The sequence below is a fragment of the Phoca vitulina genome, unplaced genomic scaffold (assembly GCF_004348235.1).
Source record: "Phoca vitulina isolate PV1807 unplaced genomic scaffold, GSC_HSeal_1.0 scaffold41, whole genome shotgun sequence".
Taxonomy (NCBI): domain Eukaryota; kingdom Metazoa; phylum Chordata; class Mammalia; order Carnivora; family Phocidae; genus Phoca; species Phoca vitulina.
In genome coordinates this window covers 5055113-5076096 of record NW_022589744.1, presented here as the reverse complement: position 1 = coordinate 5076096, position 20984 = coordinate 5055113, and the positions used below count along the sequence as shown (strand labels likewise).

The 20984-nt window shown below is 39.3% G+C and overlaps 1 protein-coding gene across 4 annotated transcripts in view; it reads right to left on the bottom strand.

Moving 5' to 3' along the window:
• The window catches only part of CEP112 (centrosomal protein 112), a 475433-nt gene that overhangs the window by 145367 nt on the left and 309082 nt on the right, over window positions 1–20984 (bottom strand). The gene's annotated exons all lie outside the window — the stretch shown is intronic.

The window sequence follows — 20984 nt, the reverse complement described above, 5'->3', positions numbered from 1 at the left end:
TGTAGAAGGTAAAGTAGGGAACGGCAGAAGAAGCGAAGGAGACGAGAAGGCAAACAAGGGGGGGGGAAGGGAGGAGGAGAAACAGGAAAAGGTAAATTTAATCCTCTTTCCCATTGTTGAAAGATGAAAGAACTAGGGTGCTCCTGGACAGAGGCAGATAGAGACTCACCTAGCAAAGACATGAGCCCCCACTCTGCCTAACACACAAGAGCTACTTTTTTAAAGCGACAAATATATCTACATCAAACAATTTTCATGTCCTGGATGGAGGGTGGCCTTCCCAGAATAAGTCCGCATTACTTAGAACTCGACTATCTCTTCTGCCACTCAAGTTCCCGTCCTCCGCATGTGACCTGCTCTCCTGCTCTCCGGAAGCCTCTGGGAGCGTCACCGCATCCTGAGTGCTCGGAAATGGCTCTGTGACATGCCTGGACTGGGCCTTTCTTCTCATTCATTGTGCAAAAGCACCGAGGAGGCCATTCCAACCTGACTGTGTCTTCTACCTCTAGAAGAGCCTTGGTCATTACACTCAAAGTTCCCTCTCTGTTCCCAGGTTCCCCCCCACACACACCCACACCTGCACCCTGTCTTGTCTGTCTGTTCATCTATCTCTGCAGCTCTGGCTGTTGGGCTGCTCAGGTGTATTATCTCTTTTTTTTTTGTCATTTCTATTTTCCATTTCTTTGTCTTTTTGATCTTTCACAGAGAGTGCTCAACTTTTTTTTTTTTTTAAGATTTTATTTATTTATTTGACAGGGAGAGACACAGCGAGAGAGGGAACACAAGCAGGGGGAGTGGGAGAGGGAGAAGCAGGCTTCCTGCCAAGCAGGGAGCCCGATGCGGGGCTTGATCCCAGGACCTTGGGATCATGACCTGAGCTGAAGGCAGACCTCAACGACTGAGCCACCCAGGCACCCTGAGTTCTCAACTTCTAATTTTAAACTTTCTACTGGATTTAAAAAAAAAAATACAGCCATACTATTCGTAATTTCCAAGAAGTTTTTGTTGTTGTTGCTGTTCTCTGAGTAGCATCGTTGATCCCCTTTTCAAGTTGAGGAAATGGAGACACAGAGAGCTTAAGTAACTTGCCCAGCGTCACACAGCTAGGAAGTGATGAAGCCACTTTAACCCCCCTCAGTGGAGCATGGGTGTTCCACCAGGCAGAGCACATTGCCTACCTCTCTCTGCTGAGGTTATTAGATCCATATACACTTAATACGTATCTGAATGTCCATATACACATACAAACATTTTTCTGCTCTCTAGAGCATCTGTTTTTTTCTGAGTTCCTTTTATGTATTTGCTTTGCCAACCAGTTTTGTCTCTGTTTTTCCCTTTAGAAACTCTCCTCACTTGTCTGGTGACCTTTTGTATATTTAAAGTGAGGCCTCTACAACAGGCAGGCTTGGGATGCATGGACATCCCGTCACAGGGTGTCTTAGGAGGGCCTGGACTCTCCCATGCCCGTCTCTGACTGGACGTTCCTCTTGGGCCATTTTGCCCTGAGCTGCATCCTCCAGCCTACTTCCTGGCAGCAGAGATCTGGCTATCAGTGTTTGCCGAAGGGTATCTACGCGTTCAGGATATCGACTCTTGCACAATCCCAATTTCATTTTGCCCCCAGCCACGCCTGTGTCCCCCCTCTCATTCCATCTCCCCAGAGAGCAAACCAGGGGTGGTGGGGGGAGGCAGACACGGAAGCCCTAATCCCACTGTGATGGGATTTGGTGGTGAGGCCTTTTGGGGTAATTAGGTAATGGGGTGGAATCCCCTCATGGATGGGATTAGGGCCCTTACAAGAAGCCACAGAGCTCGCTTTCTCCTGCCCTGCGAGGATATAACAAGAAGATGGGAGTCTACAACCCAGAAGAAGGCTCTCACCAGAACTTGATATGCTGGCAGCCTGAGCTCAGACTTCCAGCCTCCAGAACTATCAGGGATAAATTTCTGTTCTTGATAAGCTTCCCAGTTTATGGTGTTTTGTTATAGAACTCGAGCTGACTAAGACAATAGCCATGTGTTTTATGGACTTGAGTTCAAAAGCAATTCTTTAGAGTTTATTGCATAAATCTCTCTGCATCTATAGTCCCGCTGAATACACTGGGTAGTTTTGTTTTTTCCGACTAGAGAGGGCATGTGACTATTACTATCTTTTCTCTTAAGCCATCAGACTCTATTCTACCTTGATAATGAATAAAGCCACTCTCCATTATAGAACGAAGGCCACTCTGAACCTCTTGAGGTTTGTCTTGGTTTACATTCCGCCAATATTTTTTAAATCACAAAATGCATGATAAGGTATTTTTTGCTTATTTGGTAAACATTGACAGAGCTCACACCATGTGCTAGGCACTGCTGTAAGCGCTTTAAAAATATTTACTCACTAAAAAATAAAAAAATTACAGTGCCATCAAGGTTATGTTATTTTCCCTAAAAGAGCTGGAGTCAGAGATGCTGGTTCCTACAGGACCGCCTGTGTCAGAATCCCACAAACTCACCTAAGTGCCTTTGCAACCATCTAATTCATTCATCCATTCCAGGCAACTGGGAATAGAGCAGTGTATAAAACAGACAAACATTCCTCCCGACCTTCATGGAAATTCTATACTAGCGAGTAAATGAATTAACTGACACAAGTGACAATATTTTAGATGGTGCAAGCGTTACGGAAAGGCTGGTGCAGGAAAGGGATGAGAAGTGATGGAAGGTGGGGGTAGTTTGCAGTGTTACGAATGTGGGAGTTAGGGAAAGCCTCGCTGAACGGATACGATGTATGAGCACAGACCTGTAGGAGATGAAGGGGCCACGGGGACCCCTAGGGAAAGAGCACTTGAGGCAGAGGAAGGGCCGGTTACAAAAGCCCAGAGGCTTGTTCAAGGCACAGTGAGGCGGCCAGTGTGGCTGGGTCGCGGAGCAACATCTCCCTCGGATAAGGTCTGAGAGAGAACAAGGAGCCAGATCCTTCCTGGTGTTGTAGGCAATTGTACGGAATGTGGCTGATAATATGAGTGAAACCGAGAGTCACTGAACAGGTTTCAGCACAGCAGTGACATGATTTAATTTAAGTCGTCACAGGATTACTCTAGATCCTGTTTGGGGCAAGAACCCAGCAGGGCAGCCAGTTGGGAGGCTGTCACAAATAATCTGCGATATGACAGAGGATGTGGTAAGAAGTGGTCGGGTTCTCTGAAAGATTTGAAAGTAGAGCCAACTGGATATGCTGTATGATAAAAAGAGATAAACCAAAGATGACTTCAAGATTTTTCTCCCATGCAACCGGAAGAGCGGGGCTGTCATTACCTTACATCAGGAAAATTATGGGTGGAACAGGTTTTGGGGGGGAGATGAAGAGATCGGTTTCAGACACATTAAGCATGGAGATGTCTCTCAGACATCTGTGCTGAGGTGACTATTTGGATATTCAAGTCTGGAGCTCGAGGGAGAGGTCTAGGTTGGAAGTAAAAATTCAGACATCTGCAGTATGTAAGTGGCAGATGGAACGATGCTCCTGGATGAGACTTCAAGGCATTGAGTGTACAAAAAACAGAGAAGTCTAGGTATACTGAGACCCGAACCTGCAAATGTCAGGAGGCTGGAGAGGAGGAGGAAAGCAAACCAAAGGAAAGGCCGGAGAGAGAAGAAATCAGGATAATATGCAATCCTGAAGCCAAGTGAAGAAAGTGTGCCAAGGACTATTCACCTGCATCAGCTGCTGCAGGGACACAGAGGTCATGTGCAACAAGGACTGAGAAATAAGCACGTGGCTTAAGCCTGTGGAGGATGCTGGTGATGTGAACACAAGCAGTTGTGGTGTAGTGTAGAAGCTCCAGAGAAGGAGAGGAAGTGGGGCACACACAGACAACTTGTCCAGAGTTCTGTCACAAGGGGAAGGGAGGAATGGGCTGGAAGCTGCAGGGGAAGTGGATAAAGAAAGGGCTGACTTGTTTTGTTTGGTTTTTCGCACAAGGAGAGAACTAACGGCATGGGTGCTGGCTGATGGGAAAGATCTGGCAGGAGAGAGGGAAAACTCAGTGCTGCCAGAGATTCAGAGGAGACATGTTCTTGAGTAAAGGGGAGGGGACAGGATCTAGAGCACAGGGGAGGAGAAGGCCTTGGCTAGGAGTCCACATAAATCACGCCCAGCCCCAGTAGGGCAAGTTCTGCTTGCTTCCACCTTCCCCAGGAAGTAGGCGGAAAGATTCACAGCAAAGCATGAGGATGGCAGAAGAGAGGGGTGGCAGATTCGAGGTGGGAGGGAAGGGTACGGATGGTCATCTAGGAAAGTGGGAAAGGGAAAGGACCGAGGAATGCAGTATGAGTCTCAGGCCTCCAGGAAGCATTAGGGCCCACTTAAAATCACTAATGTTGAATTTAAAGTGAGGCCAGCCGGGGCCGCATAGGTGGCTCGGTTGGTCGAGGGGCCAACTCTTGATTTTGGCTCAGGTCATGATCATGGGTCATAAGATTGAGCCCCATGTAGGGCTCCATGCTCAGCAGGGAATCTGCCTGAGATTCTCTCCCTCTCCCTCTCCCTCTGCCCACCCCCATGCTTGCTCTCTAAAATAAATAAATAAATCTTTTATAAACAAACAAACAAACAAACCAAGTGAGGCCAGCTGGTAATATATGAATACCTCCAGAACTTGCCAATAGCTAAATAGAACAGAATCACTACTTTGGAGAATAATAAGAGTGACTGAAGAAATAAAATTAATTTATCACCCTTCAAGCTTTCTATTATGTATTTGAAACTAAGTCACAATTGCCTGAATTTTCTCAAATAAATCTAAAAAGCTCTGGTTTAGGGGCACCTGGTTCAGTTGGTTAAGTGTCCGACTCTTCATTTTGGCTCAGGTCATGATCTCAGGCTCATGAGATCGAGCCCCAAGTGCGTGGAGCCTGCTTAAGATTCTCTCTCTCTCTCTGTCCCCCTCTACCCCTCCCCCTGCCCAAGTGCTTTCTCCCTCTCTCTCAAAAGAAAAAAAAAAACAACAGCTCTGGTTTAGCATGGTTGAAAATTTACAGCTAATTTATCATGCAAACTATCCCTAAAACATGTTTTGAATAATTTTATTCTCAGGATGGTACTGACTGTACATTTCCAGACATAAAGTTAAGTTATGGTTATTTTAATCCAAGTCTTATTTTTATAGCTACCATTACTATATAGAAGGACAATTTTCAAACATCTGCAGCATAGCTTGAACAGATGTGGAATAAGAGATGAGAGGAACATCATAATTTTGAAGTGAGCAAAGTTATTTTGTTTCGTCATTGCTGCTGTTTTAATCTCTGGCTCTTCCTAACTGTTCCCATTGTGGCTGGTCATGCCCTCCACCCTCCACCAAGCACTTTCTTCCCCTCTGCTTTTCTAGGGCCTCTTTCTCAGGTCACTCTTCCTTGTTAAAAAGCCACAAATGTATTGGTCCACTTTCTCTAAGCAGTTCCTATCAAAATCTTGGGTTAAAATCTTGGGTTAAAACTTTGGTGGAGAGAAATAAACCAATTTTTAGGAAGGTGTCAATGGTTAGTCATCTTAATATGCTACTCTTTTCTTGCAGGGTACTTTGCATTATATCTTCATTCAAAACAGTCTTTCATTCCTTTATTTTCCATTTCTTATTATTGGTGAAAGTTCAGGCATTCATATTTCCAGGAAGATAATTTAGAGGAGAATTAGGAGACTCCTCTAAAATACTTATATTTGAGGCAAGCCCAGATCTTATAAAGATAAATTTCCACAAAATATAACAGCATTAGTTTCTAAATTAAATATTTGCCTTTAGTATTTAAAAAAAAAAGGATGCCTCCCAGATTCTTGAAACATAACATAAAGCTCAGATTATTATGCAGTATTTCCTACTCAAAAGCTTTGTAGGCATTCATTTGAAGCTTCTCCAAACACTGTGAATACAGTTATGGCCAGTTGGTGCCAGATGTGAGTATATAACTGTGCACTCCCCTAAAAACAAAAAATATTCAGAGAATTCATAGAACATATTTATATTTAATTTAATTTAAAATATTTACAGAACTTTCAAACTTGAAGTTGCTTATATTTTACCTCAAAATAAAGGTATAAATTAGTGAAGCATAAGTAAAATTCATGATTTCTGCTTGGGCTATGATGGAGTAACTGGGACCATACTTAATCTGCTAGAGTCAACAGCTAGAAAACTGGACAAAATATAGGGAAAAAAATTGTTTTAGGATGTTGAGAAACAAGAGGCACAGGACTGTGACCCTGTGAAGAAAGGGAAAACAAGTGAGGTAAACCCTCCAATCACCCCTTTCTTCCTGGAGGCACATCCAGGCCTGAACATAAGCAAGGGAATCAAAGTACAGTATAGCAGCACTGTGAACTGAGGAGACAAAGACTGGAGTTTGGGAAGGCTGAGGCAGTTGGAGTTTGTGGGGACAGAGCACTAGACAGGAGGGAGCTATGCACAGAAAGAGCTCCAGACACCTACATGGGTTCCCTTTGAGTCTGTTGCTGATACTGAGTTGTGCATGTATAGGGTAAGGTTCTACAAGGTAAAATAAAAAGTGGCTGGTGAGATTTAAGATAAACAATTTCCCAAGCTTATGCAAAGCTTGACTTCTGACCAGGCAGAATGAATGGTTCTCATAGAACATCCAGGAAGGTCACACTTAGACACGGGGTTAAACTAGCCTTAGAATAAAGTCAACTTTAAATCTGCTCTAACAAAGTCTAAAAATAAGCCTCAAATGGATCAAACTGGTCATTGACAAGTAACTGCTTCCTAAACAAAGCTCAATATTTTTTAAAAGAAGTCAAGAAAATCCAGTATTCAAGAACATAAATTTTATAATGTCCAGCATTCAATAAAAGATGGCATAAGAAGAAGCAGGGATATGTGAGCCATAGCAGAAGAAAAATTAGTCAATAGAGTTAGACTAAGAAATGACAGAGATGGTGAAATCAGTAGACAAAGACTACCATTATGTTTTTAAAATAGCTATTAAAACCACACCTAAATATTTAAACAAAAACATGAACATAATGAGGAGAGAAATGGAAGATATGCAAAAAAACTTAAATAGCCCAGGGCATAGCAATATATTATCTGAAAGGAAAATTTCACTGGATGGGATTACAACAGATTTGGCACAATAGAGGAAAAGATCAGTGAATATGAAGAAAAAGCATTTTAAGTATCCAAATGACTGCCAGAAAGACAAAAGACTGAATTTAATGAATAACCTCAGTAATATATGAGACTATATCATGTCATCTAACATATGTATAATTGTGTATAGAAGGAGAAAGGTTTGGGAAAATATTTGAAGACACAATAGGTACAAATTTTGCAATATGAAAAAACTGTAAATGTACCAGTGGAAAAAACCAATGAAAAGAAAAGATAAACACAAAGAAAACCACATCAAGATACATCATAATCTAACTGCAAGAACAGAACTAAAGATAACATCTTAAAAGCAGCCAGAGAAGGCAGATGCATTTAAAAGATAAGAATGACTGAGGATTTCTCATCTGAAACTATGCTACTCAGAAGATAACATAATGAATCTTTAAAATGCTGAAAGAAAAAAAAATCTGTCAATCTAGAATTGTGTACTTAGTAAAAATATCCTTTAAAACTGAAGATGAACTACAGACATCTTCAAACAAAAATCTGTCACCAGCAGACATGAACAATAGGCAAGGCTAAAGGAAGTTGTTCCGGCAGATGGAAAATTATACTAAAAGCAAACCTGGATCAACTCGAAGAATAAAGAACACTGGACACAGAAAATAAGTATGTAAATATAAATTATCTTTTTTTCCCCTTTTAAAATTTCTTTGAAAGAAAATGTACTTTTAAAAGCAGAAATAATAGGGGCACCTGGGTGGGTCAGTTGGTTAAGCAGCTGGCTCAGGTCATGATCTCAGGGTCCTGGGATTGAGCCCTGTGTGGAGCTCCAAGCTGGGTGTGGAGTCTGCTTGACATTCTCTCTCCCTCTCCCTATGCTCCTCCCCCCCACTCATGAGCTCTCTCTCTCTAAAATAAATAACTAAATCTTTTTTTAAAAAAGCAGAAATAATAAAAGTATATTTTGGGGTTTATAATATATGTAGAAACAGGATAGGAATAGGAAAATGGAGCTACACTGTTATGAAGGCACTTACATTTTATGGTAAACTGGTATAAGAGTACATGCAGGCAGACTGTAATAAAGCTCCATATCACAAAAAAAAAAAGGAAGAAAGAAAAAGGTATATCTACTAAGACAATAGTAGAAATAAAATGGAATATTAATAAGTACTCAGTGAATTCAATAAAAGGTATGAAAAGAGGGGAAAAAAATGAGACAAATAGAAAAGAAATAGCAAGACAGAATAAAACCCAACAATATCAATAATTACATTAAATATAAATAGTTAAAAAATTTATCTAAATGACAAAGATTGTCAGGCTGGATCTAAAAGAAGGTGTAACTACATGATATTTTCAAAATAAACACTATATATTTAAACATGTTAAAAGTAAAAGGATGAAGAAAGACGAACAATGAAAAAGGTAATCATAAGTGAGGTGGCTATGCTCATATCAAAGTAGATTTGAGAACAAAGAAACTTAGCAAAAAAAAGAGGAATATTTCAATAATCATAAAAATCTAATTCATAAAAATGATAGAACAATCCTAATGTGTAGTACCTAATTTCAAGAGCTTCAAAATACACGAGGCAAAGACTGACAGCACTGAAAGGAGAAATAGGCAAATCCACAAATTGTAAATGAGATTTCAACTCTACTCTCTCAGGAATCAATAAAAAAAGGAGATAGAAAATTAGTGAGGATGTAGATGATCTGAAAAATGCTGTCAACCAACTTGACCATTAATCAGACACCATATTCTGGGTCATACAAGAACTTTCAATAAATTTTTAAAGGATTAAAATTACACACAGTATATTCTCAGACTACAATGAAATTAAATTAGAAATGATAATAGATATGTATCTGCTACTCTCAAAATATTCAGAAAATTAAAAATACACCTAATTTCTATGGGTCAAAAAAGAATTTACAAGGGCAATTAGAAAATATTTTAAAATTAATGAAAATGGAAGCATTGTGTTTATAGAATGCAGCTAAATCAGTGCTTAGGGGAAATTTTTAGCTTTGAATTATTTTTTTTAAAGATTTTATTTATTTATTTGTCAGAGAGAATGAGAGAGTGAGAGAGGCAGGCAGAGGGAGAAGCAGGCTCCCTGCTGATCAAGGAGCCCGATTTGGACCTCGATCCCAGGACCCTGGGATCATGACCTGAATCGAAGGCAGATGCTTAACCAACTGAGCCACCCAGGCATCCCTAGCTTTGAATTACTTTATTAGCACAAGAGGAAAATTTAAAATAAGTGATATTGATATAAGCTTCCCCTAAAGAAACCTGAAAAAGAATATCAAATTAAAGACAAAATAAGCAAAAGAAAGAAAATAATAAATGCCAGAATAGAAATCAGTGAAATAGAAAACAAAAACAATAAGAAAATCAGTGAAACCAAAAACTGGTTCCCTGAGATTAAAAAAAAAAAAAATCGATAAATCTCTAGGTAGACCAATCAGAAACAACTGAGAGAAGATACAAATTAACCAATATCAGGAATGAGAAAAGGGACATGACTATTAGAACCCACAGAGATTAATAGGGCAATAAGGAAAGATTATGAATAACATATTGCCAAAATTTTTTGATAAATTAGGCAAAACACAAAAGTCTCTTAAATGATACAAATTACCAAAAGTAAGGCAAGAATACAGAACTCAAAGAGTCATACATCCCTATAAGTATTAAACATGTACACGCATGCACACACACACACATGCACACACACCTTCACTCACACACTATACTGAAGCCCAAGCAGCTTCACTAGTGAATTTTATCAAACATCTACGGAAGAAATAATATCGACTCCACATAAACTCTTTCAGAAAATAGAATATGCAGAAATTATGTCATGATAACTTAAGGGAGCATTGTTTCTCCACCAAAACAAGGATTCCACCTCTTACCACCATCAGGAGTCTGATACCCCAGTCTCCTTTCCTTTCACATTACCAATATTTTCTTCTACATTGACTCATTTCCAGGTGACTGTAACAGGCTAATTTCACACACACACACACACACACACACACACACACACACACACAGCCCGCCCTGAAACCCTGCTATATCCCTGCGATGGTTTTACGAACATTTACTTTGAGCACCTCCTCGGTACCAGACACTCTATGTTTACAGAGGTAAACTATCTACTGCAGTTGGGGAGGACACAAATAAGTGAGTCAATAAAATACAGCACAAATGTCATGGGAGAGCTATGCACAGGGTGTTATTAGGGAAAAACTATGAGACACCTCACACCAGAGAAGGCTTTTGTAGGAGGCAAATATTAAAGGCTAATGATGATGGATATAATGATGATGATGATAGCAACAACAAAACAACGACCAGTGTTTATTTTGCTCTTACTCTACTGACACATATTGTTGAAATGCTTTACATATATTAACAGATCTAACCCTCCCCAAAACTTCGTGAGGTAGCCACGATTACTATCCTCATTTATAGACTGCGAAACTGAGAGAGAGAAAGATGAAAAAACTTGCGTGAGGTTATCAGCTTGGAATGAATAGGAATCAACTGATTGAAGAAAGAAGAAAATTCCGAATGGAAGGAGTGACAGGTGCAAAAATATGAATGTATAAAAATTACATATAAAATATATAAATATATTTTAAATAATATATGTTAATATTTTAGTATATTTTAAAATACATATATTAATACATGACATAGTATACATTTAATAATCTATTTTAATAATGCACATATTAATATTTTAATATTTAGTAATATATTTTAAGTAATAGTTATAATGTATAAAATATATATTTATATAATACACATATAAAATTCATTTTTTTGTTTTGTTAAATTATACACATATAAAATTTCTTGTAACCTATCACCCAGAGTAACAGTGTTGACATCTTCGTGATTTTTATGTACAACATACTTGCATGTACCAGGCTATTTCTGAAGTCCTAAAGCTGGTGTTCTCTTCCATTCTCCAACCCATCCCAGCTTGGCATGCCACCCTTACTACCTCACCGATAGGATGACACAGCAGAAGCACAGAGGAAACAAAGGAGGTAGTGTCTGGCTTTTGACTCTATAACCTGGGCCAGTGGGACTCAACTCAGGGCATAAAAGTGTATCAGTCACAGTGGGTCTTATTCTGTCTGCTTGCCCTACTGCTTCCCCCGTCCAGACTAAAGATGGTTCTCCAGTGGCGGAAATGAGACATCGTCTGAAGTGAAGGGGAAAATGTTTATCTGTGAGTCTGTTCTTGAGAAAAGGCCTTGTTTCTTGTCCTATTCTCTGGGCCAAGCCTGAAGGATGGGGGACGCATGGACCCCTCCCCCACATACAGATAGGGCTACTCTAATTGCAGAGGGGGCTGCGCGCACATGCCAGACGGAGGCAAGGGGCCATGTGACCTTGAGTTCTCAGCCACACCGGCACGTACACTAGAGCCATAGCAGAAATGAGCTGTGTGGCTCGTGTGTCTAAGCAGGCCAGCAAGACTGCTGTACCCAGTTTCCTGTGCATTCACACCTCTCCCCGACTAAAGGCAAGATTATAAAACCTCCTGGGTGTCTGAGAGCAGCGTGGATGCAGCACTGAGAATGCAAGGCCCGAGGGGCTTTCAAAGAGAAAGGAGGGGTTACAGAGAAGTGGCCCAGATCAACTGACTACCGAAGATTCGTGGGGGCCACAGATGTCTCAGTGGATGCCTTCGTGGACGGGTCATACCCAGGATCAGAGGGCTCCATGTCTCATCCACCACACCATGGCATGATAGTGCCCTTGTGCTCACATGCTATCCTGGGGAAGGGGGAGACTGATGGAGGTCTGAGGTGACTGAGGACACGTATCAAGTTTTTGCCATGCAGCCAAGTGGTGTCTCAAAACAGAAACTGGGATTATAGCAAAATAAGCACATCTGAGTTTAGGACCTCGGATTTATACCATTTCATGTCTATCACTATTAAGGGCTGGGGTGAGACTTTGCTGTCATTTGGCTCAGATCCCTCTTGCCATCATGCTTCCCCTCCAGGAAGGAGAGGTCCACGAGAGGAATGGCAGCAATCGGGAGACAGATGACAGGCCCGATACGGTGGATGTGGGGAGTGGGCTGGAGCATGAGGCCTAGACTCCCTCCTTCCAAGCTTGAATTAACATTTGACCTGCAGATGTCCGTGCTCCATACTGAGCGACTCTTCAGTTATAATTCATTTCTAAAAAAATGATTAAGTCATTTTATACAGTTGCTTTACCCAGAACCAGAACTGATAATTAGGAACTCCAAGTTGCTTTGCTTTGCCTTTGTCACCGCCTAACTACTTTGTAAGAATTCCAGGGAGAAGCCACATCCTCCATAAAGGAAGAAAGAAACCAGACAGTTTTGGGAAAGGGCTGTGGTATCATTATCAATATCACTATTTCTTGAGTTCTCAGTAAGTATCGGTGGATCCATTCTCAGAAAAAGTGCCCATATTCCTGCATTTGGCCCTATATCTGACTATGCCCAATTAGTATTGGATACATTCTCTGTCTACATTAAATAATGTGCATTTAATGACAGATAACCTATGGAATCACATGGGACAGTTGATTTTCTGCCGTCACTGTAATTCATAAGGACTAATTTTCTTGCCATTGCAACACAGGTATTTATGTGGCTAACACCCATAAATGATCACATAAGATTTACATGAGTTTCCACCCCACTCACTGAATAAGCAAGCAAACTGTGAAACAAGCTTATGGAAATAGTTAAAGAATTAAGATCTAATCATATTTCAAAAGCTCGCCCTCCAAGGAATGCTCTGAAGCAGAAACTGAAACTCATTTATTACTTGGGCAGAAATACAAACTTTAAGAGAATGAAGTAGAAAAAAAAAACTTTACTTTGCTCTAGGGAAGAAGCAACTATTCTCTGATGTGCAAAAAAGAATTTATCATCAAAGACCAAATGTAAATGGGGCCAATTAATTTTTTTAAGAATCTCTACCTTCTAAAATATTTTTATGCCTTTGTTACTGTTATGCTTTACACCAAAATCTAAGGTTGCATGATTTGACAAAAGTTAAAGAGAAATGACTACTGTATTTAACAAATTTTAACATACTTAATATACATTTTAAATTTACTTAATATATTTACATAGGAGTGGCACATTTGTTGGTATAATACTTTTAGGAAGCAGATAGAAGATCTATCTCAAATATATGACTTTATATTGTCCAATGACCAAATGATGTTAATTGAATTGTTGGTCAAGTAATAAATTATTTCAAATAAGCTTTGAATCTGGGAGTTAGAGAAGTCCTGACTTATCATACTCATAAATCCCATTATTATTTTGCTTATTGTTTTGGAAATTTTTCTACTTTTTGGCTCATTTGTATAAGAAAAAAAGAATGTAATGAATATTAATTGGAAAGTTTATGAAATAATGCATTTACAGGAAGTTGCTATGTTAGATTTGTAGGCAGTTCAACATAAATCTCAATACTTAACAAAATCTCTATTTTCTCTAGATAATTTCACTGGATAATTTGGAAATTTGGAATAGGTACTGGGAGGACATTCTTGAGATTCAGTCTTCGGATCTTCCTAATTAAAGACGACTTAGAGCTTACCTAGCTTCCCAGGGTCATCTATGCTGAGATAAAAAAAACCATACCAATTTATTTTTATTTTTATTTTATTTTTTTACCATACCAATTTATTTAAAAATAATATTCAAAATGTTTGACAACAATGAGTATGATGCCTATGTAAAACATGTCCTGGGGTGCCTGGGTGGCTCAGTTGGTTAAGAGCCCCACATCCAACTCCTTGCTCAGCGGGGAGCCTGCTTCTCCCTCTTTCTGCCCCTCCCCCTGCTCGTGCTCTCTCTCAAGCAAATAAAATCTTTAAAAAACCCCCAAAACCATGTCTTATCCCCCACTTTGTCTGCACACATGAGGTCTTTAGTTGGTTTTGTTGCTGTGTAGGTGAATTTCCCATCACCCAGACCCTCAAAGCTACTTCAACCATCTTTTCATCAACTCAAGTTACTTTGATTGACTATCCCAACAACTGTTGCCAAACGGTAAGCAGTAGAGCATGGTGGTTAAGAGCACAAGCTTTGAAGTTAAACCAACCTGGGTGGTGTGACCATGGGCAAATTATTGAACTTTCCCTGGCATTATTTTATAATGTGCAGATAAAGTGGACAATAAAGATTAAATAGGACTGAGGTTTAGCAACATAGGAATGGTGGAAGTTCAAGATGGCAAGGGATCAGAGAGTGGTGAGTAAGCACTGGAATGAGGATAAAGACCAGGTTTCTTTATGCGTGAGGGAACGGGAAAAATAAAAGGTAAGGCAACAGTGATCAAAAGGAGAACCTGATGGGCTGAGATCTTGGAGGCGAACGAGCTGAGTAATGTTGAGGTCGAAGGCATGTCTGCATTTTTTGATGGATAAAGTGGAAACAAGACAGAAGTTACTTTACTAGAGAGCTGAGCTTACAAAACTGTAGGATCAGGCTATTAGAAAAGTCAGCTGTCAAAATCAGTCTTTTGCAGTCAATTCTTGTTACTCTTTCTTGTTCCTTCTTTCTCTTTGGGTCCTTGAAAATAACTGCTGTCTCAGATTCTTTACTGGGGAAGCAATTTTTTTTCCCTGACATGTCCCCCAGAATGGGGTGCTCTGCTGCTTTTGACATTGCTAATAATTTTTATTTGTAACTGCTTAAATTATATAATTGACACATGCAAAAGAATATTCTGCACATTTATGAAAGATGATAAAGAACCCTCCTACAACAGCCATACCACTTAACATCTAGCTTTGCAAATGCCGGAGATTCTTCCCACCCCTGCATCCTCTAACTCCTCCCAAGAATTAACCACCATCCTAAATTTTATTTATTGCCTTGCTTTAAAATACTACATATGGAAGTATCTCTGACATACTGGTTTTAGCTTTATACAAACATAATCATGCTCTGTGTAATTTCCTGAAACTTGCTGTTTCTCACACGTTTTTTAATAAATGCATTCATGATGTTTCATTTGAAGCTATAGTTCCTTCATAGTCACCGCTTGAGAATATTCAATTGTGTGAACAGATCAAAATCATTCATTCTCATTAAAAGGCATTTTTGCACTTTTCGTTTTTTCTTCCACGAAACATGCCGCTACGAGCATTCCTAAACATGTCTTCTGGTGCATATTTGTGAGTTCCTAGGGCAGATGCTAAAGAGCTAAACTGATGGTTCATAAATCAAATGTTCAACTTTAAAGGATAATGCCACCAACATTTTAGAGTCTCACCAGTGTCTAAGAGTTCTTTTTGTTCCACACTTTCAACCCTACTTAGCATTGTCAGACTTCCTATGTTTAATAACAGATTTAGTAAGACATAATTCACATAGCATAAAGTTCACACTTTTAATCTGTACAGTTCTGTGGTTTTTATTATATTCAGAGAGCTGTATATCTATCACCATTATCAACTTCCAGAACATTTTCATCACCTCAAAAAGAAACCCCACACCAGGGGCGCCTGGGTGGCTCAGTTGGTTGAGCGTCCAACTCTTGATTTCGGCTCAGGTCAGGATCGTGGGGTCCTGGAATGGAGCCCCGTGTCAGGAATCTCTACTTAGCATGGAGTCCTGCTCATCTCCCTCCCCCTCTGCTCCTCCCCCAGTCTGTGCTCTTTTTTTCTCTAAAATAAATAAATGTTAAAAAAAAAAAAAAAGAAACCCCACACCCTTTGGGAGGGAAGCAGTTACTTCCCATTTTCCCCTCCCCCAATCTCATTTGTGTCTCTATAGATTTTCCTATTCTTGGACATTTCATATAAATGGAGTCATACAGCATGTGGCCCTTTGTGACTGGCTTCTTTCAAGTAGCACGTCTTCAAGGTTCATCTATGTTGCAGCATAGATTAGCACTTCATTCCATTTCACTGTCAAATAATATATTCCATTGTATGGATACACTACATTTTGTTTATCCATCCATCAGTTGATAAACATTTGAGTTGTTTCCACTTCTTGGCTATTACAAATAATGTCGCTGTAAACATTCTTATACATGTTTTTTGGAGGGGATGATGTTCATCCTTCAACAGAAGATCATGGAGCTTCTATTTGCAGACCTCAAGCTCCTCGACAGGAGTGGAATTGCTAGGTCATACGGTAACTCTATGTTAAACTTTTTAAGGAACTGCCTGACTATTTTCCTAAGTGGCTGCACCAATTTTCATTCCCACCAGCAAAGTATGAGGGTTCTAATTTTTCCACATCCTTGCTAAAATTTGCTATTTTCTCTCTTTTTGATTGTAGCCATTCTAGTGGATATGAAGTAGTATGGCTGGCTCCTTTGATGCCTTGCACAGAAGTAGTAGCAAACATATGGGCTCAGGTCATTCTCTGAAAGCTCTACTTGGCTTTGGTTTTTCATGGAGATGCTCCAAAATAGTGGCTCCAATCTGGGAGCATTAGACTTATAGGACATCACAGCATCATCAGAAGACAAGAGTTAGAAGAGCCTGAGGCCTGTAAGTCAAATCTCCATGATCTACTGTTGAAGGGTGCCCACTACCCCCTTACAGATGCTGAGTTCTTCAAACTGTTCAATTTCTTCCAACTAGGCCTTTGCAGCATCACTGCTAAACCTTCCATCTTGGTTGAAGGCTCTCCTGGGGAGATACCTGATGCACGCACTCACCAACTGGCTTTTTATTTCCTTTTGGACCAAAATCAGCACCACAAGCCAACCTTTCTATATCCCAATTACACTCTATACTGATGCCTTTTGGAATGGAGAGGTCGTAATCCTCATATGACCTTTTGGGGATGATTTGTTTATGTCAGATGTCAGACTGATCTACTATAGCATTAGTGTAAACCTTGTAGATTTCGTGAAAGGAAAATTAAATTTAATTAATGAAATCAATTAAAATTAATAAAAGGATGATGATAGACTAATAAAAATAAAACAAGGAACCAAAATCTTGAGAAATAATTTTGCATAGCTTAAATATCTGTGAATAGGCTACAGCATTGAGAAATATTTCCCCAGACAGGATTACAACAAAGGAGAAGGTAGGAGAAATGACACCAGAGTAAGAGGAGAAAAATGTTGAGATTCTAAACCTATTGAATCAGAATCTCCAGGATCCTGGGGCGCAGGAATCTATATTAAAGACTCTCCCATTGCTTCTAATAATCAGCCAAGTTTGGGAACCACTGCTCCAGCTAATTGAGGATATGACTGAGAGCACTTTCCTAAATAAAAAACAATAATTTATAAAGCACATAATTTCTGCTTACACTACTGCTATATTATCTCATTTCTATTGTGACTTTTCTTTGAAAAGAACCCAACAAGTTGAGGCTGGTTGTTTTAAATAAATGAATATCATCAACTTTGATAACCTCCAAAGAGTTGCTGTGGTAACACAGAACAAAGATAATCACCATCAAGATCTAAATAATCAACGTTGCTCAGTGATCTTAAGCTGGCTTACTTTTAATGGCTTTAAATGCCCGAAAAGCAAACAGTCAGCTCCAAGGAGTCAGACGGTATTACTACAAGAGCATTTAACTAATTGCGTTGTCCCCCAACACCCCAAATAAAGACAGAGAGGAATACACTGTTTGGTCATGAAAGCAATTAAAATACATAAATAGAGTTTTCACAGAGCTTTCCACTCTCAGCTCGTATTTGTCTAATTCAAGCCATGCAGCTAGGTGTTAGCATTAACCTCTCTGAACTAAATACAAAAACTCAAAGTCATTTTGGGATTTGATCCTCATTCATTTTCAACCAAATATCCAAATTCATTTCGAATTCACACAAGGACCGCAACAGCTTCACCTAAATCAGTTTCCTACAAGTTAAACACCCCTCCTACACTCAGATGTGATTGTGGAACTACTTTGATCTTTATTCCCAAATTTATTGCTCTGTGTAATCCATGACAAAATATAATGTGATTTACTATATCTCTATATGACAGCCCAGCATCTGACAGACCTTAATAATTCAGCATAAGAAAAAAAACCTTCTGGCACCAAAATATACAGATCATAATGGGGACTCTTTAGCATCAGTTTACAATGAAGCCGATACAAGCTGATCATAAGAACTTCAAACAATTCTTTTTTCTTCCTCACGTATTTAATGAAGGAAATTTTTATTCCCTCAATGTGCTTTGTAGCTGCAAGCAAGTAATTTTGGAACATTTTGCTTTTGTTCTCATTAACACAATGCTGGACTAGTCACTACTGATGTTCCTTCCTCAAAGAAAAGGACTACATTTCTCCATTGAATTTGAAGTAAGTGAAGAGACACAAACGTGGGAAAGTAGGAGACCCTAAAAAAAGTAAATCTGTAGTTGGTTATGATATAAAAAAAGCATAGATTAGCTAATTAGGCACCATATATATAATTATTGAAATGAAGACTTGTCTTTGAAATTACTAGGGTGGAAGTTTCTCTAAAATTCCCTCTCCCTGAACATCAGTCTGCATCCAGGGATGGAAATGTCAGACCAAACAGCCCTTAGGTCTCTTTCAACTCAAAATTTCCAGGATTCTTGAGCCTGCTTTGTAGAGGGTCATGGTGGTTCTCGCTGTGAGATGGTGATGGGTCTGAGGGTCTCTCATACTCCTGGCCAAAGTGGGGAAAGAGGGAGATGTTAACAGCTCACTTGTCTAGCTCCTTGGAGACAACTGGGTGGTGTGTGAATATGGAGGCTCAGCACTGGGGTCTGGCTGGGTTGGCAGAGCTCCAAGTTTCTTCTGGAATCTCACTGGTTTTCCAGAACTGTGCTTCTCAATAAAATGCCCCCAGACTCCTACCTCTTGGATCTTTAGGTATATGTCAGCCTATGACACAATCCATGGGGATTCACCTCCTAATCACCTCTCCAGGACGTTTGGTTATACAAGGTAAATTATATATTATATATTCAAATTTGAAACTTAATATCTTCTTATAGACATTTGAATGAAACATTCTTATCTAGATTAGGGTATTGCTTGGAAAGGCTGGCTGGTCAGCTAAGTACCAAGAGTATTCAAGCACTTCTTGCGAAACCATCCACAAGGTGCATCTAACTTGTTGAAATCCACTGTGGATCACAATCTGATTCCCCACTTTGCACGTCCAAAAACTCAGTGCTGCTCCCGTGTAGATTACTGGACTCACACAGACTAAATCCATAGCAGACCCAGGTTTTGAAGGGCATTTGATATTATCCTATGTTCTATCCACTATTAAATTTCATTTAGATTTGCACATAACTTTGCTCACACTCTAAACCAGGTCCTTGACATGCTTAATACTGGTCAGTTGTCATGAACACGAATCTCCAGTACTATAATCTCACAACAGAACTTGGAAAAATTCTAGGAATTTTTACTGTCTCTTGTTTGGAAAGGTTATAGTTAATTGATTCAAAATCTAAAGCTACTAAAACCCTTGAAGTGCTTTTTCTAATGAACTACATGACTATGGTTTTCAATTCACCCCAAAATATAGAACAAATAAAACTCTATGTACAAATATATCATGAACCAGACTTTGTTCTGGAGTGCTTTAGTGGGCTCTTAATTTTTTAAAACGGCCACAAGCCTTCAGAGTATTTTTAAAACAAAACAAAACAGAAGATGTGAACTCAATAATTTACTAGCAAAACAGGTGGAAGCTAAATTTTTAAATTTCCTTGAAGATCAAAGGTATAATAGAAATGTTTTCACTCGAGATAGGCTCAAAAGTTGTGCCCTTCCACTTGTTTTTCAAAGTTTAAATTTGAGTGTAGTATTTAATTCTCCAGTGTTACTTCCCTTTTATTTTGAGGTGAAATAAAGAGGAAATGTTTTCTATGCACAATTTCCTTAAAAAAGGTTTGTCTTCTTTCATTCCTTACATTTGAAATAAAACTTGTGGCTGCCAACAGATCTTTAGAAATTTCTACCAATAAGAAATGCCATGTCCTTGACAGCTTAGACAAAAAGTTGCTAATACCCCTGATATAATTTCCCAATATGCTAACCCCTCCACTTCACCCAGACATACTCGTTATTGGCTATATCTATTCTCTTGTTTGTCTCCCACTCAATTCTGACTTCAGAGCCAAAAATTCAGGGTTTTGGCCAAATCAAGGAATCTGAGGCCAAGAAATTTGGATTTTATTCTGGAGGCAGTGGGATGCATTCAAGATTTGTGAGCAGCAAGTGAAATTAGTAAAGCTATTGTTGAGAAGATGGCTCGCCTGGGACCGTGTAGAATGAACCAGAAAAGCAGAGCAGATAACTGTGGCAATAGTCAAAGAGAACTGCTGCCAATGGGTGAGGGCTTCTGTTCAAAGTCCGAATGAGATGACAGTAACTGGGGAGACAAAGGAAATGAACCATGGCTCTCTTAGCCTCGTGCCTCTTTCTGAAGGAGAAAGCTGTATTAGGGAAAAATCACAAAATGAAACCAAAGGAAATAATAGCATTTTCAACTCTTTGCACTTTTCTACCATCTATCTTTCACCCAAGTACTAACACATTCACAAATGGATTTTCCTATAGTAATTCCTTATTTAAAGATGTTTAATTTTGGCACATTTTTCAGAGTGCAACTGGAACAAATGAAAGATGTATTGAGCGATCTAACTATGGGTGAATCATAAATAATTCCTCAGAACCTGGGGATGAGAAACTTATCCTTGGGTGGGTGTGAAATCAATCTCTCATGAGTTCTTCCACCTCTTGATACATTCCTTTCTCAATATTATTGATTGGCTTTTTTTCATAATCCATGCTCTTTTTAAAATTGATATATAATTCATTTACTATCTTCCTCATCCTTCTAAAGTACACAGTTCAG